Source organism: Condylura cristata, unplaced genomic scaffold (genome assembly GCF_000260355.1).
Source record: "Condylura cristata isolate star-nosed mole 26May11 unplaced genomic scaffold, ConCri1.0 scaffold00003, whole genome shotgun sequence".
Lineage (NCBI taxonomy): Eukaryota > Metazoa > Chordata > Mammalia > Eulipotyphla > Talpidae > Condylura > Condylura cristata.
This window is the reverse complement of record NW_004567104.1, coordinates 13,143,364-13,160,312: the sequence shown is the minus strand read 5'-3', so window position 1 is coordinate 13,160,312 and position 16,949 is coordinate 13,143,364. Positions and strand designations below refer to the sequence as shown.

At 32.7% G+C, this 16,949-nt stretch overlaps 1 protein-coding gene across 1 annotated transcript in view; it reads right to left on the bottom strand.

Moving 5' to 3' along the window:
• The window catches only part of NAALADL2 (N-acetylated alpha-linked acidic dipeptidase-like 2), an 880,510-nt gene that overhangs the window by 352,088 nt on the left and 511,473 nt on the right, over positions 1 to 16,949 (bottom strand). The gene's annotated exons all lie outside the window — the stretch shown is intronic.

The window sequence follows — 16,949 nt, the reverse complement described above, 5'->3', positions numbered from 1 at the left end:
CTACAGAACAGCGAGATATGGATGATTGCTTAAGCCTATACTTGATACAGCTTTAAGGGGCAATAATAAAAGTCATTATTGATTTGGGGGGGGGGGAAATCTGCTGTCACTAATTGTAAAAATTAGTGCTTACAGAAATAAACCAAAAATATGCACAAAATGCATTTGAATATTTTTCTACTTATTTTTTAATAAAATACCCCATTACAAATATTATGTCATTGTTAAAACATTAAAAACATATCTTCTAATTTATTGGCCCTTTTAGACTACCTTTAGAAGAAGCTATCAAAAAGAGATACATTTCTGATTGAAGTTATTAGTCTAAGGATATAAATATTTGTATTTTCTAGTGATACATTCCCTTACATATCACCTTTTTATAAGAATTAGATTTATAAATAAAATATTAAAAAGCAAAGAATTTTACAAAAATTAAAATAACTATCTGTATTTATGTTAAAGTTTTTGTTGTTGTTTGGTTTTACACTATTTTATATTACATTCATTGTTTCAAAATGCCAAGTCAAGGCTTAATAAAGAGTTAGTGCTAATTGAATATACTCACTTAGGCTTTAGTTTATTATAGTCTCAGTATTTCTCATTGTGTTAGATATTTCTTCACATTCTCTATTTTCAGTACAAGTTGTGATAAAGCTGTTTTACTGTGTTAACAGTGTATATGCTACTTTATCTTATGTCACCATTAGATAGATATGTGTATATAAACATGGGTACATGGGCCTACAGGAAGAATTACAAAAATAAATGTTAAAAAAAAAAAGGAACTTTAAGTTAAAATAATAGAAAAAAGTTTTTCTAATTAAAAAGTCTTCCTTTTGTTCAGTTGTAATGTTCACCTTTTTTTTTTTTTTCTAAATGTTCTCAGTGTCCCAGAAGGTCTGTCAATTTCAATCTCTAAAACATTCCATCCATTTTCTTAACCAAGTGAACTGTAAGCATTTTCTTGCGTAACTTCACTTTTTTTTGTTTGTTTGTTTTTGAGAATCAACAGATTTTAACTTGATCTACATAAAAATCAAGACACTTTAATTTTTGCTTTAAAAAATAAAAGATCTACCCATCTATGCATATAATAGCTGAGGTTTGGGACAAGAGAGGCCTGCCATGCCATGTGCAGTGGCTGTAGATAGATTTACAGTACTGTTCTTAACCCATGAGGCAACAGGGAAGACCCAGTTTTTGCTTTTTTTATACCTCTGTATCTATTGACTTGTAGTTAGCAGAGTTGGAGGCACAACACTTTAATACCTTTCAAGGTCACTTTTTGAATAATGTAATTTTGACTAAAATGTGCATTGATAGTTAAGTCATGTATCAAATACCATAATTAAGAGAAGATTCCTAAGTTTTGGAATAGCTATGCCTTTGAGAATATTCTATTTTACTTAAAGATGTATAAATTTGTTGTTCAGAACATAAGGGAAAAAAATTCAGGTAGGTATAGATAGGTAATTAGTATGTGACCCATTATGTAAACAGACAGAAAAAAATTTGATATCAAGAGGTACTGAGTATCTTTTTTTTTTTTAAGATTTATTTATTTATGCATACAGAACTGGGGTACAGGCCAGAGGTACAGGGACAGTGAGAGGATTCACCAGAGAAAGAGTGGGGAGCAGAACAGGCAGACTGACTGAAATAAACTGCTAAGGAGAGCAACTGGCAAGGCAAGAGAAGTCTGTCATGCCATGTGGGTCACCTTCCTGGCGGGGGATTGGGCTTGTGCCAAAGCAACTGCCCACAGCTTCTTCACAGTACTGCACTATAACCTGATGCACCATCAAGGAGGGCCCGATATTTCAAATTTTAATAATGCTAATGGCAACCAATGAGTTATTAAAAAAAATGGTGATTTCTTAGAAGGAATAATTAATGGCTAAGATATTACCACTATCCTAAAGAAAGCACAAACCTACTACTCTGCTGGGCTACATGTTCCTTAGTGAATAACTACTAAATACAAAAGTTGATTATTTTTTCTTCCTTTATCATCTAACATTCATAATCCTGGTTCTAATAAAAACCCAATTTAAAAAAATGCTGGCATTAACCTATACATTGAATGGTTTGTTCATTTAGAAAAACAAAAATTGCAACACAACAAAATGATATAAACTGTACAGACCCACATTGTATATTTGTTGTTTTCCTTAGCATAAAAAATGTACAGATTAGTAAAAGATATTCTAACATTTGTTTAGTCATCAACTTAAATTACAAGTTGATTTGATGCTTAATGAAATGAAAATGCTGAATTCATTCAGTAAAAGGACTTTTACCAGAAATAGGCCTCACAAATACTCTGGGAAAAACCCACCTAATAGAAGCTTCTGTCACTTTATAAAATTTGTCTAAACTTATGCTAAGTTTATGTTAACTCAGTGCTTGACTCTAGTCTTTCCTGCACTTGGAGTTTGCTGATCAAGTTCTGGCTTCTTGCCCATAATCATCTGCTAGCTCTATATACAGTAAACCTCTCAGTAGCTCTGACAGCTTGCTGGAAAACAAAAGGACTGGCAAATTAGTAACATTACATAGTTGTATAAAAATAATTCATTAATAGAGAAAACAGAAACACTTTTCCCCTGATTTTGAACATCTAAGCTTGTTAATGATATCATAATTTTATTCTTCATGCAAGTTTTCATGACATTGAATATACCTAAAACAAGAAAAATAATTGTTCCCAAGTAAACTAGTTAAGATTTATTCAATATCTCAAGAATAAATACCTTTATATAAACAGAATTGTTGAACTATGTAAATTAATTCATAATCCATTTGAAAGAGCTTTTTATTTTCTTGGGGCAGGAAAATTTAAAAAGGAAAATCTTCCTGTTGATTAAAAAAGCTAAATTATAATTTGGTTTATTATAGTTTTACTTTTCTACATTATAATGCAAATAATTAGCTTATAATTAATTTCACTAGGATTTAAATTTAACATAGATATAGAAGTTTTCACAAACAAGGTAAATCAAAAATTTCCAGGTGAGATTAGCTCAACCTAATAATATTGTGAAACCAATTATTTCAAAGTGATGTTAGAACTATTTTTAGAAGTAAAAATAGAAGATATAAATCAATGGCATTTTACACAACTTTTATAAGAAATAGTCACAGCTCAATTCACGATTTTTCTTTTAAGTAACAAAATTGGGACAAAATCCTAATGATTTTGAAATTTTCTCTATCAGTATATACACCCCTATAAAGGTTAGTGTCAGATAAGATCCTATATTTAAAATTAAATATCTAATATTGAAAGTCAGATTATGCAGAAAGAAAATTTAGAACCTGTGTGGAAAAGACATCATCATGTGTTACTAAGCTACTTAATAGAGTATGATACACACATTTTAAAATAAGACATTTGTTGTAATCTAGATATAAGTTTTGACTGACAAGAATATATGGGTATTATGTAAATATCTATGAATAAAATTAAGGAAAATAAATGAAGCTTTGTTTTAGTTTACAAATGTCTATTAAAGATCTGTAAAATGCAGCAATTCATTAACCTCAATTTACCCAATTCCTTTTAACTCTATGACTACCTATTCTATAATTATCTCCTATCCAACATAAAGTCTTTATTTAGATTTATTCAAGAAAAAGAAGTGCATTTTAGAATGTTGATGGAGACAACAGAAAGTTATTTGGAGACTACAAAATTTTAATATTTAAATAAAGGAAGCATACCAATTTGTTTTATCATAAGGCAGCCTCTATGATTACTTAAATAGTATCTCGTTCTACTGTGAAATATTCTGAATGGTGTCAGTTTTTGTAATCTTTTTAAATGTATCAGAAGGACTTTCAAGTGTTATCTTGATCCTTTAGCATTTCAAAGACAAGTGTCACCCAATAGTATTAAAATGCTATCACTGTTATGAGATTTAAATTTTTTATTTTGGCTCTCATATGTCTTAATGTTGCATGATTGCTTGCACAATGTTGTGGGGGGGTTACAAATTAGATTTTATTAAAATAATAATGAATGATCAAAGAAGTATTAGAAAGCAAATTGCAATAATTGGGAGGCCATTTGCTTAATTAAGTAGGATTTTATGATAGGAATATCCTGACTTACCTCTTAGATTCCCATTCCAATACTAAAAACTGGCAGACCAACTATCACTAGGGTACAAAGGATGACTGATAGAAATTAATCATAAAATAAATTGGAGGCTTATTATGATTTGTTCACACAAAATAAAAGAAACCAAATTGCCCAATTTTTTGTCATTCAGGTTGATAAAGAGATTCTGAACCATCCAGAAACATTTTGTCAATTGCATGTCTCTTATTGCTGACTTCTAAAGTAATGTATTTTTCTCACTTTCTCCCTCTTGTAAGTATTTCTTCCTCTTTATTTATTTGAAGAATACATTTCTTAAAAAATGAATGTATATGGCCCTCCCTGGTGGCGCAGCGGGTTAAAGCACAGCACTGAGAATCTAGAGCCGCTTCCGCATGAGTTCGATTCCCGCCTGCCCCGGAGGTGACCACATGGCGCGGCAGACCTCTCCTGGCCCGCCCGCTGCTCCTCTCAGCAGTGTACTTCGTAGATCTTCCTGTTCTGCTCCCCTCTCTGTCTCTGGTGAATCCTCTCACCCTCCGCATCTCTGGCCTGTACCCCAGTTCTGTATGAATAAATAAATAAATCTTTAAAAAAAAATGAATGTATAAAAAGGAAGGGAAAATCATAATATGGAAATGTAGTTAACCCTGTGTAAATATATAGGAAATATAAGGAAACACAAAGCAATATATATTGACATCTGTAATGTAGAAGTACATATATAAAAAGCTTTTCTAGAGATCATATTATGTAAACCCAAGTAGGTTGGCTATAAGAAGATTCTTCTTTAAAGTGAATCCAACCCCATTATATGAAGACATGGTACCTATTAAGAATGTGGGTGTAAATGCCATTAATCAGTTATCACTCACTTAATATACTTTGTTTCAGTGTAAGTGAACAAGAGGAAACATTATTTAATATAAAAATCAGAAGAGACTTTCAGAGAACTAGCTCACATCTTTAATGGAATGCAAAAATCTATGATCTTTACTTAAACAGCATAAACTAAAAAACTATCACAGAAAAACAAAAACAAAAAAAGCACAAAAGATGAAGGAGATAGGTAGGAAAATAAAGAGTGGGAAATATTGTCAAAATGCAAAAGGAAATTAACTTCAAAGGCAAAAACAAAGTGATCTAACTAAGAGAAAATTAAATGGTGACTTGGTGGATGTAATATGCTAACACATCTAAAGATGTATGATCCTATATTTCTAACTACATGCCATATTGCAAACAAATATTACCTCAATAAAAAATATTTGAAGAATTCACTGAAACCTTTATAGGAATTACACTGAATCTAGGTAACTATCTATAGAGCAACAGTCTAACAATGTAATTTTTTTTAAATACATGAACAGGGAATATCTTTCCACTTTTTTGCGTCTTCTCTTTTAATGCAATCAGGTCAAAGAGAAGAATGGTGATAGCACCTTCCCAGACTTCATACTATAATAGGTCTCTAATTTTTTTTTTTTTTTTTAAATTAAAACAGCATGGTGGTCCCTCCCTGGTAGTGCAGCGGGTTAAAGCACAACACTAAGAAGCTTAAGCCACTTCCGCTAGAGTTCGATCCCCGCCTGCCCGGGAGGAGATTCACAAGGCACGACAGACCTCTCCTGACCCGCCCGCTGCTCCCCTCAGCAGTGTACTTCTTCAGTCTGCCTGTTCTGTTCCCCGCTCTGTCTCTGGTGAATCCTCTCACCCTCCGCATCTCTGGCCTGTACCCCAGTTCTGTATGAATAAATAAATAAATCTTAAAAAAAAAAAAGCAGCACGGTGTTGGAGCAAAACAGACACATAGATTAGTAAAGTAAAACCAACAATCCGGAATAAACCCACCCACATACGAACAATACATGTACAATAAAGAAGTCAAGAGTGTACAAAGGGAATCCTTTGCAGGAAGAGTTGGGAAAACTGGACAGTCACATGCAAAAGAGTACAGCTAGACAATGATCTCACACTAGGCACTAGCCACAAAAATATAAATTGAAAATGGACAAAAGGCTTCTACATAGGACTTGAAACACCAATAAGAAACTGAATTAACATTAATTACAGTACATATCTCCTAAGAATTCTGTCAAATTAGATAAGACAATACTCACAAATGATTTAGTTTTGATAGCCATATATATATATAAAATGAAAATTTGCTTAATAGTTACTTGTTATTTCTCCTACCAAATATGTGCAAAGACATTACTAATGCATTAGGATGGAAAAATTTTTAAGTATGCAAAATAAATTAGGAAGAAAATATTAACACAATTAATTATGCATAAGAAATTATCATGATGAAAGCACAGTTTTTAAATAACATTAATAATTTATGGAAAAGTTTCATATTAAAAAAAGTGTTATGGTATGTAAACTTAAGTTCAGCTCAGTAATTTAAAAATTTTGACATATTTACTAATGATCAGGAGAGTTAGACTACTGTTAAATGTCCTACTAAAAATGAGCTCAATAAAGTGTGACTGCCACGTCTTTTTTAATTTAAAATTTTGCATTTCCTTGATCATTAAGTAATCATAGAAATTACACTGAATGGTAGAAGATTCTCATAATAACAACATCATAGAAGTAAAAAATATATTGAACATAAGAAATGGTCATACAAGTGAAAAGCCAGCCAGTTATTTTCAAAGATGCTTTAAGTTGCACTTTAAATCTTGATGAAGATCACTTTATATTACTCTGCAGATATGTTGTACAAGCACAAAGTATATCAAAATGTGTGTAACCTTATATTCATGACTTACATTAAAATCATGCCTTACAGAATAATGTAGGATTTAGGTGAATGCATATATTGCAATATCAAGTAATAACTTTTTCTATTTTGTCATATAATTTACCTACTAAAATTATAAAAGGCACAATAAAGTTAAAATATTTTCCTGGAAACACATTTCACTCAAATATAAATGTAAGTGATTAACAGCTATTCTCAGTAAATATGATGTTCCCAGAAATGTGTGTTGTCAAAGCAATTTATCCTGCCGCATAGATAGTCGTGAGTGCTGATCATCTTTGAAATATGAGGCCATCTTCTACTTGGTTCAGATGTAGCCTGGGATGAAATTGCATTTAGAAGTGCAACCTTAGATTTTTCTTAGCATTTTATAGAAGCAGGGATAAAGGATTTTGAATTATACATTCTTCTAACACATCATATCTATTGCTCTCATTCCTATATTGACGGTTTCATACCACTTGGTTAGAACTTAAATCTAGTTACTGTCTTACATGTATGGTCACACACATTAGGCTTACTGCCAGTCAACATCTACCCTTTCTGACCCTCTATTACTTTGTCTTGCCCATGTCTTTGTTTGCAGGAAAGCTTAGATTCACATTGCTTTTACAATTGATCTTTCTTGGTAAGTTGCAGCCAATGCACACATGTTTAGGAATACTGATGAGGTGGCAATTATTTAGTGATAAACAGGTACTTTTCCTCACCAAATTATTAGATTCTATAAGCAGAGTCAGGATATTGTTTAGGGAAAGTCTAGTTTTACTCTCTGAAAATCAGGGCTACTCAGCCACTAACACAGAGTCCCACAATCAGTTCTGGGAGAGCTTCCAAGGAACAGAGCCAGAGCTTGCCAAGCTCCAAAACAAGTGCTTGTTCTTTCCAGTACACTGTGTTACTTTAGGTATTGCTAGAAAATGGGTCACAGAGTTTCAGGAATCATGGCCTTTTGTAATACACAGTGGGTGTCAGAAATCAAATGAAGATTTCTAGTTTATAACATGTACTCCCTGAATGCCTTGAGAATGTATAATTAGGAATTTGGCCATACAGCTATATGACCAAGGCTTAGGGACCCGCAATTCAAACAATAGGCTCTTCTGGCACTGCTGTCACCAGACCTGAAAGAATGTTGGAAATATGTGATGCTTTATAAATACTCATTGCATGAATAAGACATTTTGAAATTAATTAACTCCATAAAACAAAAACTATAATAGTAATATTAATAACATCAATGAACTGGTAAGAGCCAACAATACTGATTCAATTTTAATGCTGAATGATTATGAGAATTCTCCATAGCTAAATCATTGCAGCTCCCAATTTTTCTAAATTGTGCCAATGATGTCTGACAAGTTCTTTTAAAATAACAATCCCCCCAAATTTAATAATGTTAAATAAAATAATCTATTTTTTTTTCAAAACTTAAACAGTTCCATTTATTTTCTCCTTTGAACTATACTAATGACTAAAATTTTAGAGGAAGCCTACTGGTAAGTAAAATGAAATGAGAAAGAACATGTATTTTTGTCATCAATGTAATATTACTGAATATATATCTATTTTGGTACCAAAAGTTTTAACATTATCTCTATGAGGTACCCATTTAGAGGGTTAATGAATTCCATATATTGATCTGATTTGATATGTTGGGCAACCAAATGAAAAGATCTGACCTTCTACAAACAGCTCATGTAGCTCTAAGGAAGAATTCATTTATGGATGTCTCTACTACACAGTTTTGAAAGAAAAACTCTGAGACTAAAATATATCTACAATAGGTCAGATAGAATGGTGAGAGTTGGGGATTACATGAAGAGGAAAACAATAACCCACAGAAACCAACTGAGGAAAGTAAACGTAACTCTTTTATACCAAATATCTTAGTTATTTTCCCCATTCCGTGCTGTGAGGACTCATGCACAGGTACATGTATGCCAAATTAAAACATAACTAAAATACAAATTCAAAGCAGAAAATAGTAGATGAGGCAAATTAATTGAAGTATGAGCTCAATTTTTGAAATCGTTAAAGTCAAATATTTTATGAATTATTTAGAATAATCAGATTGCTAGGTGATTGGCGCATCAATCTGGATTTTTTTCTTTTCTCAAAGAGCTCAAAGACACATCAAAAAAGTCAACCATTTACAGTATGGGGTGGCAGGTTGAATTAAGAAGGAATACATAATACACTGGGAGAAATAATTTACATAGAGCTGGAAGGGGCTGGTGGGGAGCAGCACCACACTACTAAGTATTTACTTAAAGAAGCTCAAATCCATTCTTCTTTTTTTTTATTATTCAGTTCCCCACCCCTCAAGCCTGATCTTAAGAAAGGAAATATATAGGCATTAACACAAGTGACTGTGCAAACAGCATGTTGGAAAGGCACTGAAAAGAAAACAGAATAGGAATATAAATAAATAATATACTATCACTGAAACAAATAATATAAAGTTGTCTATATAATATAGACTATTATCATATAGTTGAGGTGGTAAGTTAATTAGCTGTGCAAAAGAGAAGAGGGACCTGGTTTACTAACTTGAGAAGTTTGGATCATCCTAGTAAAAAGTGGGGAAGCATTCTAGATTGAAAGCATATCATTTACACGGATCACTGCAAAATAGTTTCTCAAACAGGTCAAATGTTTGATTCAAATAACTGTTCAATAGTAATCAACATACTTTTATGACATAAAAAATTTGCTTCCTAAGAAGTAATCATCGGTCTCATTAATTTTGTCATTTTCATATTTTATTGGTTTTATAGTTTCATTTGTATTTAATGCATAAGTTATATTTGATTTGAAGTTTCCCAACTGGTTCCCTTTAATGTTTATGTCACATACATATACCTGTGTATATAATAGTATACACTTTGGATAAATAGTAAGAAGGAATATTTGCCTCAACATATTTCCAATCAATCCAGCATCATGACTCAAAACATCCAGACAATATCATAGTAAAGCTAGAAGACTTGAAGAAGAAAAAAAAGACACTCCATAAAAATTTTATCTGAGTTTTTTAATGACTCTTTCAAACAAACAAGCTAAGTTATCAAATAATGTCCTTTAAATACTCATGATTTCCTATTCGACTGTTATCCTAGAATGAAAGATCCTGAACCAAGAAACAGCTACTCCCTCAGACCAGGCAGCACTTATCTCTCTATTCTATCACAAGGAGAACCAGTTCAATCTCTTATGAAAACTGTGTGTTTTTAATGTATACATTGGTAAATATATATAATTCCATTTTAAAATATAAATATTCTATAAAAATTTACCTTGATCACAATTATTTTTTTTGTTTTTGTTTTTTAAGCTCTTTATTTTTTTTAATATAATAGTTTATTTTCACATCATTTTGTACATTTTATTTTTCATCTCAATTGCAATCCCCATGGGTTTCCCATCACCAAGTCACTCATCTGCCATCACCATAGTCCTGTGCACTTCCCACCCCCCATCCCCGTTTGATCCCATTCCCCACTCCACCCCCACAAAATGTCTCTAGTATATGACTGTTCATTATGCTTATTATTTCCTCGCCTGGTCCATTATACTCCTGCTATGAGCGAAACTATCCGGTGTTTTTCCTTCTTTCTGGCTTATCTCACTAAGCATGATTTTTCTAGCTCCATCCAAGCTGCTGCAAAAGACATGTGTTTCTTTTTTTTGGTTGCTGAGTAAATATTCCATTGTATATATGTACCACATCTTTTTAATCCAGTCATCTACTTTTGGGCATTTGGGCTGCTTCAATATTTTTCCAATTGTAAATAAAGCAGCAATAAACATGGGGGTACAAGTATCTTTTTCAATCAGTGTTTTTGTGTCTTTTGGGTAGATACCTAGGAGTGGGATTGCTGGGTCTTAGGGAAGCTCCATGTTAAGCAGTTTGAGGAACCTCCAAACAGTTTTCCACGGAGGTTGTACTAGTTTGCATTAAAGTAAAACTTTTCACTTTTTTCATAATATGTAGAGAAAATTTCAGTGTTCACAAATCCAGGTAAACATGTGTGACTGCTGGTAGCCTGAGATGACAACTGCAGCTATCCTAATTTTCAAGCTGCCCCAAGGGCTTGAAATCAAAAACTCCTATCCACCTATGGCTGGGTCAAGAGCTGAGCATGCCAAGTAATTTCTGACTTCAGAGAAAGGATTATTTTGCTGTACCCAAACAGATTGACTTGTCTAAATTGATAAAACTGCACATGCCTCTAGCAGATGTGTCAAGAATTGAGGTGGCAATAATTTTCCATTCAAATGTCAACTGTTTGATTGATAATGGCTACTAGTAGTTAAAAACATTCTAAGCTGTGTCTAAGTTCAGTCAGGTATAATGCTGGATTGATTAATGGTATCTACCTCAGGTGAAGTAAGAGAAAGCAACATTATTAGCTGACCCAGAATATAAGGTTGATTCTACAGCATAAATATGCACTCTGTGACCCATTCCTTAAAAACATTTATGAATTAAACCATAGATTTTACATTCTAGAACTTCTGTATTGCTTTTGCTTATAAATTATTTAAGTGACAAATCTACATTAACCCTTGTTATAATCCAGCTTCATACTCTCAGATGCAGTTGCCTATTTTTACTTATTTCTTCCTCTCAGTAAAATAGATGTAACTTGTTTTAGCTTCATTTACCTTTCATTTTTAAATAGAAATTCATATGGAACCACAGAAGAGGGCACCAATCAAAGTAACCTTAGTCAAAGAGGAAGCTGGATGCCTGCTAGTTTTCTGTGAGTTGTGCACAGAGGATTAAGCAAAACGAAAGCAATCACAAGCCAGTGTTAATGATCCCTTGTTGCTGTGTTTGTTAACTCAGAAAGACTGACAGTAATGCTTTCAAAATCATCCATTTCAGTGACAGAAGAAACAAATCAAAATTCCCAAAATATTATAATTCAAATATATTGTAGAAATAATACAGAGTAGATATTTTCTCTTCACCAAGTTAGCATGTATATGCATATATTTAGTATGAATTTAATGTTCAAATTTCCTTTCATCTGGAAAAAGGGAACAATATTTCATTTATTCAAATATATGAACAATGCATCTTTTTACCTTTCTAAATAAAAATCACTTTCATTCCATCATTCTTGGTACATGGAAAAAATCAGTTGACAGTCTGAAATACCTTCACATTTAGAGATTCAAACTCAATGCTGAATTATTAGTTAAGGCATGATGGTAAAAAACAAGATGAAATAATCAAAAAATGGATATACCAATTGGAATATAGGCAACAATATTACCAGTCTATTCATAAAACAAGAAGTAAAAAAAAATGATTAATAAACATCTCACAAATATAATAAAGATATGTGTAAACTACCAGAAACTTAACATGCATGCAATAGCAACTGGAATGTGTGATGCTCATGAAATTCTCATGAGACTCACTAACACTTCTTATTTTAATGCTGTTTGTTATTAGAGGAAAGAGGATATATTTTCTTGGCTCCTGAATTTGCTTTCACAAGGTGACAAAATTAAGTATGAATGTTACTAGCACTCAGAATTTCTTTCATAGGGGAACTAATGACATTAGAGATACACTTGCTTCCTGTGTAGCTGACATCATGTGACCCCTCTAAACCTGGATGTGGGGTTGTGTAAGATCCGTGTTTTATATCTGTGTCCCACACTCCGCTATACCTCTCTTCCCTGCAAAAGAGGGAAAAATGTTAAAAAAATGTGTAGAAATGACAGGAGAGAAGGGAAACACAGCTTACCATTGTAACTAGGATGAAACATGAGCATAGCACTCTGATGGATCAAAAATAAATAAACAAGGTAGAATCATTGTTTGACTAGGGGCTATCTCTTTGTGTCTCGTAATTTACTATAAGGATTAAAACTAGACCTTCTATACTGGATAAACTGATTCTCATGACAATGCCCAATAAGCTTGGATGCCTCTGCTTGAAAGAGGTTTTAAAAACTTCTGAAATGTTGAGGGTTTGCTATCACTTCCATGCCAGGTTTAAACTTGGCTACATCACAACTGTTCATCAAGATTCCAGGACTTCTTTTCCTTCTTGTTATGTCCATACTCTCATATGAACATGTCAAAACCCAAGGAAGTAAGGAAGGTAAGGTCTGTAAGTCAGGAGTGCCTCAAATGCAATAAAAATGCTAAACTGAACTCAACAGATAATTGAGGATTCCTCCTCATATGTTAACCATTCTATTAATGATGCAGTAATACAAAATGCCATTGGGCAGCAATGTGTGATATATTTTGAAAGTAAGATAGATGTTAAATGCAGGCAATAAGGGTACTGGATTTCTGTTTTCTCTAATAAATGCTATGGGAATTAAAACAACAAAAAAGAATCAATTTGATGACACTTGCTTCAATCTATTTGGTCTAATAACTGCAGATCCCAGTGGAGATTCGTACAGGGTATTATCCAGTTAAAAAAATAAGCAGTAAAACGCTAGTGTTATATCACTTGATATCAAAGAAACACATGCAATTTAAAGAAACATGCATTTGGTGTCTTTTTAGCACTAAAAATTACTTATCCAGTATCGGTTATATTAGACTTAAAAACATTATTTCTTTATTTATGCATAAAATAACTCAGGTCTAGGCCAGAGGTGCAGGGGCGAGAGGACACATCAGAGACAAAGTGGGGAACAGAACAGGCAGATTAAAATACACTTCGGAGGGAAGCAGCTGAGAAACACAAGAGGTTTGCTATACCATGTGAATTAGCTTTCTGACTTGGAATCAAATTCCTGCCAGTGGCTGATGATAGCTTGACAGTGCTGAGACTTTCACACCTGCATCACAAGGGAGGCCCTATTGAACCAACTTCCCTATCCTATTGTTTCCCTCATTAAAAAGTTTAATAAAAATGTAATTATTACTAAAGAAAAAAATGCTCTTTTGGAGAATGATTTCAACACTTAAGATACATAAATTCATTAAAGAGATTAATAATCAGATACTGGAAGTCCTCTTAAATCAAGTTATTCAAGTTATAATATGAGGAACAATTTAGTATATAGAAAGCAATCATTTAATTTTGGTATGCTTAAAATAAAATAATTCTGAAAAAGTTCTTTAAGAGAAAAATATTACAAAATATTTATTTCAGGTGTTATTTTATTGTATGTTGCCCAAAGAATCCAACTTCCAAATCAAAAGACTCTCTAGCTCACTTTCTTTTCTCCATTGGATTGCAAAATGTAAGCCTTGTTCACTCAACTTTGGGGAAGCACAGAATTCAGTGGGTTTTATTCTTTCTGAGGACAGGATATCCATGCATATAATGGAGAGAAAAAACATCTCAAAAGAAAAACAAATGGTGTAGTAGTCCTTAGTTGAAGATAGTCACCATCAGACTACAGTAGTCCCTGATTAAATTCATAAAAACAAGGCAAATTAATTAAGCACATATGTACCAGCCTCCTATTGTGTATCAGGTATTGGACTAAGCAATAGGAAAAAAAAAGTGGTCACAAATTCAGTAGTCAATTACTATTACATTATTACATTCTGGAAACAGAATTTTTCACCGACATTTGAGTTTTATCTGAGTAGCCAAAGGATGTTACAATTTTTATGATGGACGAAAAAATGACAGATTTGAAAAGTATGTCTAGAGTGTAATTGTAGAAGATAGAAACCAAGTAAAAGATACAGCTGTCACCAAAATTACAAAATAAAATCATACCTATATTGCCAACATTTATTGATAGTTTACTATGTGTCACATACTAGGCTAAATAAAGTTTTTGTCTCATCTAGTTTCCAAATTAACCCATTGTATAAGATAAATATTAAAACTAACATAAAGCAGCAGGATTTTTTAAATCAGTAATGGGGAGGTAAATTATTCCCCTTTAAAAAGGAAACTGACTGTCCTCTAGCTTGGTCAAAGTCACCAGGTTAGTAAGGTTCACGGAGTGTGGGAAGGAAGAGGAGGTGATAACGAACATGAAATTTGATATTACTTCTCCCCCAATCAGGAAATCTCTGCATTTATCATACTATGTTCTGATAGGCTGCTGATATATCTTCTTTTTTAATGAAAACCTCAGTCCCATGAAGGCAGTAATATGCCTTGGTCCATCTTTATTGTTCTAGTCTTGGAACATATTTTGTGTAGTGTAAGTAAGAATTTGTTGAATAACTAAATGATCAAGGGGAAAATGTCTTTGATTAGTGGATTGAATCTGCACTAAACATTGGCCAAGTTTAGGAAGTATTTTCTAACACTGCTGAAAATAAACTACATTATATGGAGATCATGACATACAACATTGTGTTTTAGCCTGTCCGCAGAAGGTCGTAAGGAATATTCATCTTTCATATTAAATATGATTACCTAGGAAGATGGTCTTGGAATGAAAGATAGTTGTCATATATATGGGTTTTGTTTTATGATTTAACCACAAGATTCTATTGCTATTCAACAGTAAATATAATTTACCCATCTTTGCACAGTGAGTTGTTTATTGAATACAGCAAGATTGATTTTAGCCGTTTTGTCAGGTGAAAATTAAAACCATGCTTACTTTGTTCTGATACTTGATAATATGCAAAATAACAGAAGAGCTAGGACAGAAGAAACAGTTTGGATATTTCTTAGATGTCACAAGTCAAGGATTGTATCATACTGATATTTCATTATCTATAAAATATAGTATAAATAGAGGAAAGGTCACTGTGAGATAGGATTATTTTTATAGCATGGAGCGATATTTGAAAACAGTGGCCTGTCTCTTTTAGGGACAAGTTTTGCTGGGATTGTTATCTGGTGTAAACAAAGACAATACAGAAACATAAATTTTTATTTAATAACATTAAATGGAAGTGATATCTGGACTTCTATGATCATTGCTGAATATGCATCCCAGGCATGTTGTCATCTTGATTTTTATCTTAGAATAGTGCAACATTTTCATAGAGACACAGACTACTGTTTGGATTAGAGAATTTCTAAAGGAACACATCCTTAATATATTATTCTTTCTTCCCAATACTTCACTTCAACTTGCCAAGGGAGAGTTAATGAGAAATCCGCCTGCACTTATCCACAATATGGCATTTTGAGGGAATGAATCTTTTCAAGGCTTGATGAAAAGGATGATATAGCACAATGTAGATCTCCAGGCCACAGAAAACATTAGATAATATGATTTCCAGTTTACAGGTGTATACATAAATTTAATTTATGTATCTTAATATATAGTGAGCGACACAATGGATTAGCAGTTGGTATCATAGTGCATGCTTTGGCTTGATCTCTCTGTATGTGTCTGTGTTTTGTTTTATGAAAATCCTAAGTAGCTTTCAAAAAGAAAATCAAAAGTAAAATGGATTAGTTAAAAACCCAGAAGAATACACCCTATTTTTTCCTTTCCTCAGGAAGAACAAGGATCATGCTGGCTGCCTAGTCCTTGTATATCTTCAGAAGGGGGGAAGCATGATGACCTGTGGTAGTGGACTATAGGTTCTTTGATGGGAAGTGCACCATGGCACAATGCTCGAGAGGGGATCACACACTTCTAATATGGAAACATAATGTAATTCAGTATTAACTCAATGAAAATATATTTTAAATGTTTTAAGTTCTACCCTAAGAAAATTATCTGCTGATAAATAATATTAAAACACAACATTCTGCAGAAGAATCAGTTTATGTTCTTTAAAAATGTCATAAAATCACAGAAAGCTTTTTAAGAGATGAATTCTCTCCTCTAAAAGAATTGCTTGATTCAAGAAATAACTACAAAGAGTACTTTTAGGACAATTTTCAAATTCGCTATCAGTGAGTTGAAGAACCATATTTCAATATTAAATTTTCTGATTTTGCTATTGAACTATTGTACTGTAAAAGACTGCCTTTGTTCATAGGAAATACCCACTGAAACATTTAGGATAATAAGTTCACTTCTGCAATTTATTGCCTGATTGAAACAATTCTTTCTAAAGTAACTTAGGGATAAATTATGCCTAGATGTGTACATAGAGTGATCATACAAGGGTTAAATAAATGGAACACCATGTTAAAAATTATTAAA